At 35.4% G+C, this 19,271-nt stretch overlaps 1 protein-coding gene across 1 annotated transcript in view; it reads left to right on the forward strand.

The window, feature by feature from the left end:
- Positions 1-1,875: 1,875 nt before the first annotated feature.
- The window catches only part of LOC127859301 (serine/threonine-protein kinase DCLK1-like), a 78,998-nt gene continuing 61,602 nt past the window's right edge, over positions 1,876-19,271 (forward strand). The window contains exon 1 of the mRNA XM_052396556.1: positions 1,876-1,973. The gene's annotated coding sequence lies outside the window, so the exon portion shown is untranslated. The remainder of the gene's footprint in view (positions 1,974-19,271) is intronic.

Genomic DNA, 19,271 nt, shown 5'->3' on the forward strand with positions numbered 1-19,271 from the left:
GCCAAATATGCACATGACTACATGGGCACATTAAGGTCTCATTGGCCACCGTGATATGGTTTCTTACAAAAATAATTCTTTGGCGAATAGCCGGGCAGCCGGGGTAAATTTGGACCTACTTTATCGTAAAGACGCAGAGATGATTTGTAAATAAACTTTTATTTATACCATTATACAGTTATACCAAATAATTATCGAAGCCTTCAATTATCATATATCAAATATATTTTAGTCTCACAACATTAAATGTTGTTCTCATTGTATATCATATTAAAAACTAAACCAACTCGCTACCCAGTTTATTATTACTCTGAAGATTTGCTCATTTGTTCTGAGCCGTAGCCAGTGGCACATTTAAGCCGAAGTAGGCAATAAATCATAGAATGGTGGCCGCTTACACTAGGAAATAATCCGATACATTTACGTTTCTTAAAGCTTGTTTAGACACAATAGCGATGCCGTTCGTGTATGTATATTGTATGGTGATCATAATTAATATTTAACAAAAACAGAGCATATATCAATCAAGAAGTCACGATACAAATCTTATGTCCGATTGAAGGAGTACATGGTTTTATACGGTTTTAAAAATGCGCTTTTATATGTATTACGTTGTACATTTGTATATTTAAACAAACGCATTTGATTGACAAACATGTTTTTCACTCCGTCGAACTGGAATGCGGTCCCTGTGCGTTCTTGCAGCGATGCGTTTTTTTTTGTCGGGCTCAGTTTGAAAACGCTGGACTACCAATTTACGATCGCGGATTCGATCCGTTGCCTGGCAGCATAAAATGTGCGGGAATTTGTCATCAAGTCCTTTCTGTAGGGAACTTGTCAGTTACTGGGAAAGCATGAGCTCTAAGTGTAGGAAAACCAGATATCCCAAGAAAAGTGCGAGATGTACGTTTAACTAACCGCCGGAATATGATTGAAATACTAGTTGAATATGACCAAAAAGACGCGTTCCCCAACAGGCCGAGGCGTCGTGAGAACGCAGATCGAACGACGCAACACGAACACCAAGTACGCCTCATGACGCTTACGGAATGCTTGCAACAAGAATTGAAGTTAATTCTGCGGTTTCTTTTCCAGATTACGTGATGGGAAGTTCGCTAAGGGATTTTATGAAGCTGAGGTTGCAGAAGAAACACGGTAAGAACGCAGCCACGCCAGAGGGACGCAGACGCACAATATTTGGTTTCTGTGCAACATTACACATATTGTTAATGGACCGCTCGTGACGCTCGCAGTGTTCTTGGCGACACCATTTACCACGCAAATGGCGTTCTAAGACCGGTCCCGGCGCGTCTGGTTATATAAGATGTCACTCTTTCTGATTCAATAGAAGTTTTACTTTGTTTAAGCGTATTGATAAAGTCTAACTATTGTGTCCTAACATAAAACTTCCTGCAGGTGTGTCCGAGTTACTTTCATTGAGTTTTCTGTGCTACCGGTACTTAAATGATATGTTAAATTTAAGTCGATTTTTTGTTCATAGAGCGTCTCAGGATTCTATACAAACCTATGTTTGTATAGGTCCATGCGAGTCTTAAGTTCGACGATATATAATAATATTATTATCACTCGCGCGCAACAACGCTGATGTTAATTAATATAAGAAAATAAATAACAAAATCTTCTTCCGTGGCCCAAACACATCCGCAGCATGCAAGTATATATAGACATTAGAAAGTGTCTGTTTATAATTAACCCGTATTTATATGATTACAATTTTAATGATAACGACTTCGTAAGAAATTACACAAGAGTCATAACACTAGTGAAGAAAACTGGGTAGTGATGTACTGTGCTGAAATCCCAACAACACTAGTTGGAAACGGTCCAACTTACCAAATACAAATTCCCTATCGAGAGCCCCAGTGTTGACAGAACAACAAAATGGCGACCATTGCTACATATCGATACAGTGCGTGAAATGGATATTTTATGAGTTAAAATGGACTAAAAAGGTATGATTTGACAACCAGAGATGTCAAGAGATTGGAGTTTGTATTTGAGAAAGTAAAACTGTTATAAAAATTCAATTCTTTATAGATATAAAGAAAAAATATGTATTGAAATCGTCTCTCGGGAGATTGTTTTCATAGGTTACGAAAATTGGGTACGGTCTAAAGTTTTGGTCTTCCAATTTTGTTTCACAAAAAAAGAATGAAAAAACATTCACGTAAAATTCATTTAACACATTATGTAGCAACATATTTTAAACATGGAAGAATTCTTGACTTTTAAAAACAACATGATTGTTTTTAAGCTACTCTTGCATGATATGAAACATTTTGTTAATTGGATAAAATCGTCGTTGTCATCATGATCGTGATGTTTGATCATGACTGTTTTATTCATAGATTATTAATGTGCACAGCAGTAGTTATTAATAAAACTGATGCCACACTTTTTAAACATTTAAAGATACATTGTGTATAGCCTGTTATTTTTTTTTAGATAGGAAGTGTATTAAAAGAAGACTTTTTCTTTTAATGCTTTATTGAATGTTTCATTACTTTCTCGAATAGCTCGATCTTGCTTTTATCAATAATTGTCTGGGACATTAAGTATGATCTTTCCTCCTGTGTTAATATCATTGTATCTAGCAGGTCCATACTATAATTATAGGAGTTTAGTTTAAAACATTTCACAACACACAGCCACTTCTGCTTGGATGAAAATTTTCATTAGTCAAAAGGCCCCTGAACATTTGTGTAGAGTACCTAGATTTTCAGAGAAAACACAAGTTGTCTGCTCAATAAGTTTTGAAAGTAAAATGGCTGGTCAACCATTGACACAGTTGAAGTTTCTAGCTAGCCTGGACACCGATGTTTAAATAATACCATGCTTTTTTAAATCTTCTTGAATGCTCCAAGCTTGTAGTTTTATTAGTACATACATAGTGTCACAGGTCAGCAACCCGAAAGGTCAATAGCTGCGAGTTTGATTATTGCAACTAAATATTTTGTATGACTGTTAGGAACTTGTCTTATATAATATGAAAAGAGTCTATAGCAGGATGCTGCATTTAACAACTCTTTGCTATTTTGAAGTCCTGTTTTAGATGAAAATAACATTGGATAACTTTATTTACATATGAGTCAATAAATTCCATAACTCAGAGCAATATTTGCTTACTCTGATATTTTGACTATATCACATAGTCTTCATCAGCAATGTGCTGGTCAGTTGAGCGAGTCACGTGACGTAGGGTGGTCACGTGACAGGAGGAGAGAATTGTACATAGTTCCACATTATTTGTGATACTGATGCTTTAAAATTTCCCTTGTTATCAGACCAAAATGTTGTCAGTTCAGACTTTTTACTTTGATTATCATTATAGCAAAGAAAAGTAAGATTGGTATAGTATTATTTTAATCACTTAAAATATTTGATGATAGATACTGCATTTCTGAAGATGTTAATCCAAAAAAAAAGAAAATACATTTTTTAGCAGACAGTTACAAACTGTGACAAACATGTTAAACACCTATTTTACGAAGGTACTTGTACAATTTCACCACATTTGTAAAACTATGCACATTTTACTTTTTCTATCATACTAACATTCTTGTAAGCATGTCTTTTTGTCCTTAAATTTTAGTGCTGCACTCTTGTTTCAAAGAAACAGTTTAGAGAATTTTCTGTTCGAATGAATACATATTGCATAAACTCTCACATTCATAAATTGGATAAATCTGCAGTATGCTCACAATATTGAGTACATATTCAAATTGTACTTAATGTTTATAATATTCTCTATTAACAGTTTGTTAACATTGAACAAAAACATATCTTTATGAATTGTAAATAAACAGACATTCCCTGAAAATCAGTTTGAATAAATGTAATATGTTCAGTGTCAGTATGGTTTTTGTATTGTATTGTATTGTATTGTATTAATATTGTATTGTATTAATGAAACAGATCTATTAGGTTAACAACTATTCGATTGAAAACCTTGTATTCTTACTATATTAAACTTATTTGTAACTAAAATGCCTCACATAAATTGTGACCATTGTTTAAAGAAATTCCACCGTTAAACCAAAGTGAACCTTCGTAAACACAAGATTAAACCATGCTTGAAGTCAATAACAATAGCAAGCAAAATGGAACTATTAAACGGTTGGTTGGAAACATTCAGTGCTAGTTTTGATGTATTAAGATATGTTGTTGTTGCCAAAAAATATTCTCTGTTATTGCCCACCTCACTTCCCCCTTTCTTATAAAATTGCTAATGTATTAAAGAGGGAAACTGCCCAATTGGTATGTGTTTTCCTGTTAAAATGTTTCATCATATTTAAGTTCAAGGTAGCTTGACTTAAAACAACTATAGGTTTTAGAGTTTGAAACTGTCAAGAAATGACCTAATGCATACATTAGGAATTGCAAACATTTTTATCCACCGCCAGAGGCAGAGGGATATTGTTTTGACGTTTTCCGTCCGTCCGTCTTTTTGTCCGTCCGTCCGGCACTTTTGTGTCCGGAGCCATATCTTAAAAGTGCTTTGGCGGATTTCATTGAAACTTGGTATGAGTATATAAATGGATAAGAGGATGATGCACGCCAAATGGCATTGTAAACCATGTGTTAATAACGGAGTTATGGCCCTTTGTATCTTGAACAAATGCTTTTTTTGTGTCCAGAGCCATATCTTGGAAGTGCTTTGGCGGATTTCATTGAAACTTGGTATGAGTATATAATTATATGGATAAGAGGATGATGCATGCCAAATGGCATTGCACGTCATCGGATAATAACGGAGTAATGGCCCTTTGTATCTTGAAAAATATGCTTTTTTGAGTGTCAAATTTAACGCTTTTGTGTGCAGAAGCATATTTTCGGGGGATATCAATTCAAAGAATTTGCTTGTTGTTATAGCATTTTACCAAAAATTGCAACCATTTTCCTAGTATTTAACCAATTACAACCAATTAACAGAAAAGACAAATATTATATTGTTCTGCCTTTGGGTTATTTGTGAAAGGTCTTCTATTATATAGTTTGGGTTACACAACCATTCATATAGTTTAAGTATCTATGTATATACCTTAAACATTATATACAATGGGTCATGTAATGGAAAAATTAATTTTGGTAAAGTAATGACCCAAAGGAATAAAATGTTTCCAAACATACTGTTTTACATATGTAAATCATGTACAGGGCTTCAAGGATCTACTTATTTCATGCAAATCTTAACCAACTTATGAAGGAATTGTAAGTTGGAATAATTGGAAGCGTCAATATCAAGTTTGTTTTTCAGCATGATTGATTAAAAAAATCATTAAATTAGATTTTCTTACGGAATACACAGGATAAAAAATCTGCTTATCTGAGTAGTTATAACAGGTTTGAAAAAAGTTTAAAGCACTTCTTTTAAAACATTAAACTGCTTTTTCAATATGCATATCGATGGTCCCAATTTAAAATGTCGAACCTACAAAAACACAAGTTTTCAGGAGACGTATTTTTGTTAAACATTTCTTGCACAAAGTCAAATAAAGACTATTTTAAACATTTTTAAAAGTGTCGCATGATGGACCATGTTCGTATGGAACTAATTTGACGTTAAGTTAATAAATCTGCTGTAAAATGTATCTTCGTCATTTAGACTTGCATTTATGTGATGTTTCGGCAAATTGGACAGCTTATTGTAAGAGATTTTGTTTCAATAGAATAAATTTGTCCATTTTTTCCGTTAGATATAGCAAAGCAATGCGTGTTTTTCTGTTTTACACGGTGGAACAGAGGTGACAACCGCAATTCTTTATTTAAAGTGTGGCCTCAACTTAGTAACTTGTGGGAACAATTTTTAAAATAACTTGTGGAAACAACTAAGTACGTTGTCCCCACAACTGTTTAAGTTGAGACCTCAGCTTAGTAACTTGTGGCCACAACTTCATAACTTGCTCCAAAAACTTATTAAGTTATGACCTCAACCTAGTAATTTGTTCATTTAACTTATTAAGTTATTCCTGTAACTAAATAACTTGTGGGAACAACTTATTTATTAACTTGAGGCCTCAGCTCAGAAACTTGTGGCGACAACTTCATAACTTGTTCCCCCAACTTATTAGTTGTTGCCTCAACTAAATAACTTGTGGGACCAACTAACTATGTTGAGGCCACTAATTTAAGTTTAACCAATAAGATCGGGCGTTTCATCTTTACCGTTTTATCACAATTAGTACCCCTTATTTTACTAGGTGCTCGGGTTCGAGCACTATCCCTGTTAGCTATGGATCCCCGTTCGAGCCCTATCTGAGCACTTGCCATGTAAGCCATGGATTTCAGATTTGAGCCCCTATATGAGCGATCGCCAAGTTAGCGACTTGGTTCAGGGTTTGAACCCTGGTGTGAAAACTAGGCACATACGCGACGGATTCCGGTTGGGAATCCAGGTCTGATACCTCCCTTTTTAAACGATGGGTCTTTGGGTTTTAGCCCCAGTCTAAGGACTTTCCCTGTAAGCGACTTGGATCCCAGTCTTAGCATTTGCTCCCTACGTAACGGATCCCGGTTTGGATGCCCTGCTTGAGCACTCACCCTGTATGCTATGGGCCCCGGGCTCAAATCCCGGTTTAAGTACTTGCCATTTAAGCGACCGGACCCTGATCAAAGTCCTAGTCTTAGCGCCGGACCCGAAAAATGCGGGATTTATAGCTTACAGGGCTAGTGCTCAGACCGGCGCTAGAACCCGAACACCCATAGCTTGCGAGGCTAGCTCTCATTTCGGGACTCGAACGCGGGAAATGTTGTTTACGAAGCTTGTGCTCATTTCGGCAGCCGGTCGCTTAGAAGGCGAGTGCTCAGTATGGTATGTTAGCGACGGCTGTTTGGTTCAAGTCCCTGTGTGAACCTTTAGCTTTCGGTGCGAACGCTCAGACTGAGGGTCGCAACCGGGATCCTTCCCTTACTGGGCAAGTGGTAAGACACAGGCTTGAACCCGGGATCCATTGCTTTCAGGGCTAGTACTCAGACTGGGGCTCGAACCTGGGACCGGTCACTGTTGGTGCAAATTTTCACATCGGAATTCGAGCCGTCGCTTATAGGGTAAATCCTCAAACCGAGGATTGATCTAGAGACCCAAAGCTTTCAGGGCTAGTGCTCGTACTATGATTCGAAACCCGGGGCCGTCGATAACTCCTAATTAGATTTTCAGACCGTCGAAAACTTAGGCATCTTGCACTCGCCTCGTAAACGATGGTTCCCGGGATCGAGCTCCGGTCAGAGGAATCGCCCTTTACAAGAAGGGTCCCGGGTTCAAATCCAAAAAACATGGGACTCGAAACCGGGATCCGACGCGTACGTTGCTAGTGCTCAGACCGGGGATGGAACCCTGAACCCAGTCGCAAACAAGGCAAGTGCTCAGACAGGGACTCAATCCCGGGATCCATAGCTTACAGGGATAGTGCTCAAATCGGCGCACCATATTACGCGTATACAGGTACTAAACGTGATAAAACGGTAAAGATGAAACGGCCTATCTGATTGCTTAAACTATGTTGTGGTCGAAGCTTAATAAGTTGTTCCCACAACACATTAAGTTGTGGTTATAACATAGTAACTTGCGGCCAGAAGTTATTAAGTTGAAGGAACAACTTACTATGTTGAAACCTCAACTTAATAAGTTGTAGGAACAAGCTATTAGTTGCGGCCTCAAGTTACTAAGTTAATACCTCAACATTTTATATTATTTTGATATCTTTTTGCGTTTATCAATGCTATAAAATGTACACCATTTAATTTTTTTATAAGCAAACGTTTACGTTTCGTCAATTTGCCTTAACATACATGGCTATATTGATACTTTAATATATTAATAAGCGCGCAAAATGCCGACGTAACAATTTTTTTCAGCTTCGTTATTTTGACTTCAAGCAATTGCGGTTCGTCATTACATCACGTGACTTTATGGAGCTGTTGCGATTGGTTAACTATTTTGTTGTTTTGGGGGTATATGTGCATTGATTTCACGCTTTGCACAGTATCAAAATCGCGAAATGCCAAAAATGTAGGTTCGTCATTTTAAATTGGGACCATCGATATTACTTTTTAATATAAGATCTTTGGATTTCATGTGGGTCATTGTGTCTTCACTCAGCAGTGAAAAACACAAAGGATTTAAATCCTTCACATGTATAAAATGGTTTATCAATTTAAAAGTATTGATTTCTAGGCTGGTCAAATTAAAATATTATCTATTGGACACTATATGCCCATATACTATGTAAATATTTGTAGGTCAATAAACACGTTTAAGAAAGGTTCATAGGAAAGATATTCCAATATTTACAAAGTGCTATTCACAACTAATTAAAACAGGGACCCTTGATGAAGTCTTAGGTGTACTTACGTTTTAAAATACAGGATATATAGCATTTATTTTGTGTTGAATGAAAATACTGTAATACTCTAATAGTCATTAAGGCAAACAAAAAAAAAAAAGACAATTGTTTACACTTACTTGGCAAAGAAAGTTGGGTAGGTTTGCTAAAGTTATTCTTGTCATTAACCTTTAAAGAAAAAACAATTCCTGATTTCCTGATTTAATAAGAATATGCAATGACATGCAAGAATCTTTCAAGTCACGGTTTGTTATTTTTTCTAAAGGTGATATTAGTTAATGTATAGATATTTGATCAAATGTAGCAAAAATTATAATCGCAAACTTAATAGGATTAAAATGAATTTTGCAAAAACGATCTAAGACTCAAACTGGAAGAGAAACACAAAATTAAGTGTTGGCGAAATTAATTAGGGTCGGTGGGTTAAGTGAAAACAAACATTTTTTTATATGGCCAATTAAACATGAGGTTGATGTACATGTATCACCGCCACTCATTATTACATATTAAATCTATTTAAAAAAATATATCCAGACTTCATTTGCCTTCAGTTCTATTTTGCTGTATGTAACCTAGGCCTGAAATTAGATGGCAATGCCCACCATTTAATTGTTGCAGAAGCAACATTATAGTTGTCCTCAATCTTAACAAGCAATAATTAAATGTAAAAATTTCGCAATCATATTTATATATAATTGCCTAAGATATGTCCATTAACTTGGTTTGATGCAGCTATTGTTTGTTATTATAAAGTTGATATGCTTCATTTTGACGATCAGTTTTGTTGGCAGCACACTCTACGTCTCTTCTTACACAAAATACTCATCGCCTTTGATTTGTTTGGATCAAGGATTTCAAGTTATTTATAATCCATAAGTGTTTCATAAGCATCTAGTGAGGAAAAGGATTGTTCCACACTATAAGAGTCTTTTACTACATTTAGAAATGGACTTACATGGGACCTTTTGCAACAACTGATGAGAATAAACATTGATCCATTATACAGAAGCTGCTTTAACATTAATTCTTCTTTGTTTAAATTGAAACTGAGTAAAGGATTGGTGGCTAAATTCTAGCTAGAAAGTGGGCGTTTATAATTAAACCCATGAATAGTGACATATGCTTGTTCCCAGCCTAGATGCATGGTCATTTATGTACTAATTTCTAAAATGGGCACCTACAATATTATTTACCAGGTATAAATAGCTTGATCTAGCCATTAATTCAGCTAGTGAATCGTTGTACTCCGTGATTAATTCTAATATTGTTTAATGTTAATCTTACATTGTGTACATGAGAATAAAACAATTGATACTTTTATTAGCTTGTTTAAAGAAAATCATAACAGTATAATTCATGATAACACGAAGAATGCATACTTTTACTGTAGGACTCATACCTTTGTAGCCAACACTTTTTGAAGACTCAAAAATCACTGTTAACTGTGAGAGAGAAAAATATGCTAGTGGAGTTTTGGGAAACTGCATGCTGGCATTCAAAATCCTTTTAAAATTGGGGAATACATTTTTTATAGTAAAAAAGTTTTTCAATCTACATGTACCTATATTTGGTTTGTTTTGAGTCCTTAGTAGAAAAAACAACTGTTTTTTTTTTCCCCTAAAAGGGACCTTTTCAAAGATTTTGGCATGTATTGAAGTTTTTCATTAAATGCTCTATATTGATAAATGTAAACAATTGATCCATAAAGCTCCAATAAAAAACAAGAATAAAATTAAAGAAAGAAAAACAAGTAACCCTCAATTGGGCTCGAACCACTGATCCCTGGAGTAAAAGTCTATCGCTTAGACCACTCAGCCATCTTTGCTGCTCATACAATTATTGATGTATTTTATACTTTTTATAAGCAATCCTTGTAGTTTCACAAAATATAACAACAACAACACCAACAGAACTCTCCAAATTTTTCAATCGTTTGGCATTGAAAGGCTTGATAATTTTCAGTTTTTTAAATCGTCAAAAGATGCATATAAAAAAGAGCATAGTAAATGTTCAGTATTACTGTGTCCTCACATTAATATCATAACTACAACCAAAATTTGCAAATTTTAAACATTTTTTTTTTAATTTTCAATTTACCAGAAGTGAAAAGGCCCCTTTAAATATTTGTAACCTTTCTATCTCTGCGTAAATAAATAATTAACAAACTATTAAAAAAAAAATATTGATTATTTGTGATAGCAGGTTTTAATGCATAATTTTTATCTGCATATTGATAAAGTTGACAGTTTACTGCTATTTTGATGATTTTAATATAATAGCATGAACAAACTTCAGATTTGTACCAGGGTTTATATGTTTATGATTAGAAATCTAGATTAATTGATTGTTCGTTAGCTACTTGTACTAATGAATAATGCATTATATATTATTTTCACCAGTCTCTGTAATTTACGATGCAATCCAATATTGGTATCATACAGTTCTGATTGTCAGGCAGTGTTAATGTGAACACTTAACCATTCAATGTTATGATGATTGATTTTTGTAAAATTAAAATATCAATATAAACCATTTGTGACGAAATAAAGATATGTGCAAATCTACAATGTTGAGACATAATGTTTTGTCCTACAATACATGTTAGTATTTCTGTTAGTTCTGCTGTCAATAATAATTTATTTAACCCTTTCCCACTTAAAAGCAAAGTGAAAATGGCTATGTGCAAATGGCATAAAACCAGAACAGCCTGCGAGTTACTCGCAGCCTGTTTAAGTTTTATGGTGTTTGCTTCTCATCAGTATTTAAGGGTGGAAATGAAGCCTTTAAAACTTTAATCTAGATATAAAGGTCTTTAAATAAATTTACCTTTATATGGGACTTCAAATACGTCCAAATATGCTTCTAAGTGTTAAAGGGTTAAAGGAATTTAGAGTCCATGTATTGCTTTAATTATAACCGAGGCCAACATTTTTTAATAAATTGATTTACTTGATTTTTTAAATAAAAATAGGGTCGGGGGTCGAAATAAAAATAAAAATAAAAGTTTAAACTTGTCAATTTTATTATATTTTTATAAACCAACTTTTTACGTTACTTTTTAACTATATATCTTATTTATGAAAACAGTTAGTCACTAGAAGCAAATAAAAATAGTGTTATTAATGCATTTTTCTAGAACATTTCTTTTTAATCTTAATTCTTGTGGAATGTCTTCATTGTCTGCTATTGAATAAAAAATTGTACATTATTAAAAGAAATCACTCAGTGTTTGTTTTTTATCAAATAAAGTGTAATGAAGCACTTTTTTGTTTTATTGTTTAATGTCCTGCTTAATAAACCTTTCTTGAGTAGAAATCTACGTTGAATACTAGTAACATTCATGAAAAAAAGAGTCCAACACAAGACAACTTTAAACTGTCAAATTGAAAAGAACCTTAAATGTCATTTACATAAACGCAACAGTAGAAGACTATAATTATGTATGTTTTTGACTAGACTGTTATAATCCGAGGAATGCTTAACAGTATAACACCATATTGGTGTTTTTCCCAGGAGGGCAAAGGGGCATGGCGTATTACTTTCAAAAAGGGCATTTTAACGCGCAGTGTATGCAAAAAAAGGGCAGAAAACGTTCTGTGTATACCTGGTTTTGAGAGAAACATTTAATCACATAAACATAAAAATATAAACAAGCACATTTAATTGTAATTGATGTATTTAACTAACTTTATTTAATATTGATGTATTTATCTTGCTTTGTCTTCCATTAAAGTTCCATGCTGTTTCAGTAAACTGTAGAGCATGACAAACATAATAAAGCAATATATGCATATGAATCTGATTATAAACAGATTCACTAACATATAAATGAAACCATGTGAGCCTTAACCAATTTTTTAACGATAATCCTGTCAGATGTTTTAACTCTGCGAGCAAACTGAATGCAAACATTCGTTTCCGTTACATAGATCCACTGAGTAGATTACTAATAAATATGTTGTCGGCATCGAAAACGTTTTTAGCATCGTTTGTTATCACATGTTTTAATTTCCATTTCAGTAATCCCTTCTAAATGTATGATCTCGTTTATCTGATCGTTATTTGCCATTTTTGCAGAGAGTCACAATTTATTTTCTGTATTGTTCGCCATCTTGTTAAAATGATGTTATCAACAGGTGCGCATCTCTACGTAAAACTGTATAATATGTCATTCTAATACGCGATTCGCATTTAATTCAATATTCTTAATTAATGTTTGACTTGACCATGTCATATGCGACAATTTCTATTTTGAAATAATGCCGCAGATGCTGTTCATTATTATTGTTGTCAACCCAAACTTTCAAGCACGCCATTTTGCATGCCCAAACAAAGCTTTTACATAAACATAAATGCGATTGGTTTATTTTATTTTAAACAGCCAATTAAATTTGCCGATAGTAAAAATACGGATCAGATAAAACGCTTGCGAATATAAATTTTGATTTTTGTCCTCGACAGTTTTATTTTTTTATGCGGGACTTAAACACTGTCGGCGGACTTTATGAAAATAAAATTGCCAATAGATACTATTATATTTATTTCATTTTGACATAAAAAACTGTCGGCGCTCCCGTAAATCAATTTATTAAAAAATGTTGGCCTGAGAAAAGTTTTCTATATGAGCGATTTGGTGACATAGTCATGTTAAAAGTGTTACATTTGCGGCTCAATGTTAAAACATTTTTAAAATTAGCTTTTAACTCTTAGTATTTTAGACAAACAAAACAAACAATAGTGTCAATAATGTTATGGTAGCATAGCATAGGAAAGTTTGCAATGATGTGCGGAATGTTTTTATGCCCCCGGATCGAATGATCGGGGGTATATTGTTTTTGGCCTGTCTGTCATTGTATTTGACTGTGTGTGTGTCCAAAACTAACCAAAACTTTAACCTTGATCATAACTTTTGCAATATTGAAGATTACAACCTTCAATGTCAAAGGTAAAAAAAAAAATCAAAGCGGCGCATTAGGTGTAATTGTGTTTCTGACAAACACATCTCTTGTTCAATTTTAAGCGTGTTTTTTAACCAGGTTTTCGGAAGGAAAAAACTGGTTATTAGATTGGTGAATGCGGGCAGGCTGGTTAACCAGGTTTTCCGAAGGAAAAAACTAGTTATTAGATTGGCGAATGTGGGCAGGCTGGCTGGCTGGCGGGCGGGCGGAACAAGCTTGTCCGCTCTCTTATTCAAATAGTTTTCATCCGATCTTTACGAAACTTAGTCAGAAGTTGTATCTAGACAATATCTAGGTCAAGTTTGAATATGGGTCATGCCAGGTTAAAAACTAGGTCATGGGGTCACTAAGTCACTATAGTTTTAAACATTGAAGATTGTTGTCCGCTCTCTTATTCAAATAGTTTTCATCCGATCTTTACGAAACTTGGTCAGAAGTTTTATCTAGACAATATCTAGGTCAAGTTCGAATATGGGTCATGCGGGGTCAGAAACTAGGTCAACAGGTCAAAAAACAGATTGATTTTGAAACAAGGGAGGTTTTGTGATGAACAATCAGTAGCAATGCACATTTTGAGTTGCAGTTGTCTCCCTTTGGCAGACTTTTTTATATTGAAAACCTGGTTTTGTGACAATTTTGTCCCTTGTTTCTTCTATAAAATGTCATACTAGTACATGTATGTTCAAGGCAATGTTACATCTATATTTAATGCAAAGTGCTCAATAATGGATTTGCATTAATCAATCATCCAAAGTCTGAGTTGAGAAATCTGATGTGGTTGTCTTTTATTTTTTATGCCCCCGGATCAAATGATTGGGAGTATATTGTTTTTGACCTGTCTGTGTGTCTGTCTGTTATGCTGTGGAAAACTTTAACCTTGGTAAAACTTTTGCAATAACGAAAAACTTTTGCAATATTGAAGATAGCAACTTGATATTTGGCATGCATGTGTATCTCATGGAGCTGCACATTTTGAGTGGTGAAAGGTCAAGGTCATCCTTCAAGGTCAAAGGTCAAATATATGGCTTCAAAGCGGCGTCAAAACTTTAACCTTGGTCATAACTTTTGCAATATTGAAAATAGAAACTTGATATTTGGCATGCATGTGTATCTCATGGAGCTGTACATTTTGAGTGGTGAAAGGTCAAGGTCATCCTTCAAGGTAAAAGGTCAAATATATGGCTTCAAAGCGGCGCGATAGGGGGCATTGTGTTTCTGACAAACACATGTCTTGTTAAAATTGCTGTTTAGATAATTTTTCTGTAGTAAATGTCATGGAAAAGGGAATTGCGACATTGAAAACCATTATAAATATTGCCTAGCTCATGAGCATAACAGATTTGTTGAAGCTATAAGTTCAGCCAGTCTGTGGGAAAACGGGGTTTCATTATTGCATGTGTGTAAAGTGTCTTCCCAGATTACCCTGTTCAGTTCCCAAAGGCTAATCAGGGACGACATTTTTTACCGCCTAGAATTAATTTGTATTTAGAAGAGACTTACTTTAAACAAAAAAATCCAGAAAAGATGACAATGTTGTCCCAGAGTCAGACTACAGTCAGCTCATGCATTTAGCCCTGTGTTTCCAGGGACTGGCTCATTTGTGTCCTGGCAGTGCCTCTGATATTTATCAATATATGCTAGACCGATGTCTTGAAGAGTTGTTTTAATACATGCTAAATCAAAAGACAAATGCCACTATTGACAAATTGTAACTTGGATCAAAGCCTCGGCTCAATACTTGTCGACCTATTGGCCTTTACAGATGACCATGGCTTGTAAAAAATTGCAGAGCTTCAGACTTGCAGGGAATCAGGCCAGAATTCAAGCAAGCAAAAATATTTGTAGAGAGATTTGCACAAAACATTTATAAGAACTATATGAATCAATGAAATATCAATCAGCTAATTTCTCTTTTTTTTTTACAAAGTTGTTTTTCATTATGAGTGAAATTTAAGAGTAACCTGTGCAATGTTATGACATTGTAAAGCACTGCAATATCATATTTTAAAACTAGAAATGGCGCGAAATGGCGCGGCGGCGGCCGACGCATATCCCGATAAAGAAGCTTTTGACCCAGGTGTCAGATCAAAATTCCAAATAGTGCACTGTCGCACATATGCTCATAGCTACCATGTGTTTAAGTTTCAAGGTTCTAGTGCTAAAAGTGTAGGAGGAGATAGTGGCCAGGACGGACGGACAGATGGCAGAGATTAACCACATAATCCCCCAGCTCCAATTCGGAGTGTGGGGATAACACTATGTCAACCGAATTATATATTAATTGCGTATTTGCTAGGTTACTGATGACTGGTTTTATTTTCTGTGGTCAAATGATATGCATATTTTATTTTATGTGCAAAAGACTTATCTCAACATATTTTCGGACAGTCGTTAGGATAAGGTATGGTTGGTTGATTTTAACTTATTTTGGATGTTTTTTATAACATTTTTATTGAATGACGAATACGCATGTGGTGTAACAGATGTTCTGGTTGATAATATTTTGCATTTTACTCACCAGAAATTGCAAAAAGAACAATAATCTAGGGCTCGGAGGGCTCTGCCCTATATTCTCTTTATCCTACCGCCTCAGACTCTTGGCTTAATTTTCCTAATTTCAAATTTGGGACAATTGACACCCCTGTTTATGAAAGAGTAAACTTTCCTGGAGACCTTGGCATACATGTTAGGGCCAGTTAGGTAAAGGTCACTAGCTGTCACAGTTACTAAAAAAGATAATACTTCAAAGTCAAGCAGGTGGTTTCCAGTCAATCAGTTTAGTTTACTATGACTAATCTTAATGAAACTTTTGACATAGCAAGCTTTTATATAGATCTAGCTTGGGATTGTATTTGTGGTGTGTCAGGTCATGGTCACATTTTTCTTTAACCCTTTGCATGCTGGGAAACTTGTACCGTAGGTTTCCACGTATAGCGCGCAGTGTTTTACCTCCAAAATTCAAATTAAAAAGCTGGTGCGCGCTATACATTGATACAACACTATCCTGGCTGCTAAATTGGTAAAAAATATGTTGTATACCGGTAATCGTAAATAATCAAAATGGCCACCATGTTTTTTTCCAGAAAACTACCACCCTGTAATCGTACAGACTGAGGGGCCATTGTCGAAACAAGAAGTCGCTACTGGTAGATATGAATGCGGTAGAAGAAGTTTTGGTCAAAAATAAATTTGTTTGAATAAACTTGCGGACATTTCTTTGTTTGTGTTTTTACACTTCTTTATTGATGAATTCCGATGGGGATTGTTGTCAACATTCCGGATAGCAGGCAAGGGTAGGTACAAACGAGGTCTTTTTTGCGGGTAACGGTAGGTGTGCAAGGGGGACATTTTGCACTTCGTAATTGGCAGATGTTATTGAGTTATATGTGCCACGACTTGTTAAGAGGCTTATTGACATTTGAGAAACTAATTGACACTTGAGATCGTGAAGATATGCATGAGAACGTGAAGATATGCAATTGCATTTTGGGTTTATATATATTGAACGTTGAACAGTGGTGTACCTCAACAAGTGTATCCCTGTCTCCCATGCCACATTCAAATTAACCCGTAATGCCCATGCTTTCCCCGAGGAAAAATCACACGATGAACACTAATTCTTATTTTCTCACGTTTTCATGAAATGCACGTGGACTGTTAATCTTTTGCTAGAAAATTACAAAATTGTAAAAAAAGAATAGTGCTATGCAACCCATGCTCGTAATCATAATGACGCTTCCTATTTTGAATGCTTAATTAAGCTTTCCAATGCCCCGGATTATTGGATTGTGCAATAGAAAAATGGCGGCCATTTTCGGTCCGATTTGGTGGTTTTATTGTCTTTTAAATATTTTTTCTCCATTTTTGCATTAAAAAAACAGCCTGCGCGCTATACACGGGAGCGCGCTATACGTGGAAACCTACGGTAGTCTGCTAAAATGTTGTCTGCCGAATTTCTAAAATTAGCATTTTCTTCGATTTTTTTCAAAGAATATTATCAGAAAAGCAAACAGTTTGGATCCTGATGAGACGCCACGTTCTGTGGCGTCTCATCTGGATCCAAACTGTTTGCAAAGGCCTTCAAAATTCGGTTCCCGCACTGAAAGGATTAAACAGAAAAACAGTTTCCCCTAAATAACTGGCATTTTAATGGATATATATTTCACTGAAATTTTGTTTGTAGCTCACATGAAGACCTTGTTTGGGTCCAGGGCAAGGTTAAGGTCATTTTTACTAAAAACAGAAAAACAGCAAACAGGTGTCTTTTCATTCAATAACTTTCAATCAACCAATTTTGATGAAACTAATAGTATATAGCTATCATGCATAGAGTCTTAGCATGGAACTCAATTTCGGGCATGTTGGTTAAAGGTCAAGGTCATTGATACAAACAATAGAAAAATGCCTTACTCTCAATAACTTGAGCTTTGAAAGAGGTAGAGTTCTTTATTGTTGTCAAAGGTAAGATTATTTTGTGAGTAGGTAGATTTTATACCGTATGCTGATATGGAGAGGGCTTTGATTGCGTTTTTAGGACTTATAATTTGTTTACTTTATAAATCAAATGATATAATGCACGTGGGTAAGTGCGTCAGCCCAGGCATGCCCCTGTCGGGTGAAAAAACCTGTTAATGAATCTACTACCTAAGCAAAGAGAATTGCGACAAAGATATCTAGCAGATAACAGCCCTTTTAAATGTTATAAATGCAGTATTATGTACACCACTTGTAAAGTTATTGCACTATAAAGGTGATATAAAGACTTAACTGGAGAGCTTCCCAATTAGATTAATTTCCCAATTTTCAAAGGAATATCTTGAAGAAGAAAAGCAGAACCATATTTGATTTTTTTTCGTGGAGATAAGGGTTTAGTAGACCTTTCCGTGTTTTACTGAAAACATTTAAAAACTGTCAATCATTTATTTTCATATTCCCCGTATATAAAGGTTGTTTATTGGATTAACTCTGTAGGTTGGCTAGTCGGTTGGTCATGCAGTCACTGTGCATGTTATCAATTTCTTATAAATTTGCAGTGCAAATTACTTTCTCATTTCTAAAGCGATTGACTGGAACTTGAATATTTCTACACCATGAAGTGCACATGTAAAATATGCTTTTTAATGCTATTTGATCCACATGTAGCGGAGTTCTGTCACTTAAAAGTTGCCATTTTTAATAAGAATGAAAAGTTCAACTTCTCCCCAGGCCTTGGTTAAGTCTGCACAGCCTAATATGGGATCACAATATCTGCCTATAGCTTGGAGCCTAATCTGGGATCACAATATCTGCCTATAGCTTGGAGCCTAATCTGGGATCACAATATCTGCCTATAGCTTGGAGCCTAATCTGGGATCACAATATCTGCCTATAGCTTGGAGCCTAATCTGGGATCACAATATCTGCCTATAGCTTGGAGCCTAATCTGGGATCACAATATCTGCCTATAGCTTGGAGCCTAATCTGGGATCACAATATCTGCCTATAGCTTGGAGCCTAATCTGGGATCACAATATCTGCCTATAGCTTGGAGCCTAATCTGGGATCACAATATCTGCCTATAGCTTGGAGCCTAATCTGGGATCACAATATCTGCCTATAGCTTGGAGCCTAATCTGGGATCACAATATCTGCCTATAGCTTGGAGCCTAATCTGGGATCACAATATCTGCCTATAGCTCGGAGCCTAATCTGGGATCACAATATCTGCCTATAGCTTGGAGCCTAATCTGGGATCACAATATCTGCCTACAGCTTGGAGCCTAATCTGGGATCACAATATCTGCCTATAGCTTGGAGCCTAATCTGGGATCACAATATCTGCCTATAGCTTGGAGCCTAATCTGGGATCACAATATCTGCCTATAGCTTGGAGCCTAATCTGGGATCACAATATCTGCCTATAGCTTGGAGCCTAATCTGGGATCGTAATATCTGCCTATAGCTTGGAGCC

Source organism: Dreissena polymorpha, chromosome 15 (genome assembly GCF_020536995.1).
Source record: "Dreissena polymorpha isolate Duluth1 chromosome 15, UMN_Dpol_1.0, whole genome shotgun sequence".
Lineage (NCBI taxonomy): Eukaryota > Metazoa > Mollusca > Bivalvia > Myida > Dreissenidae > Dreissena > Dreissena polymorpha.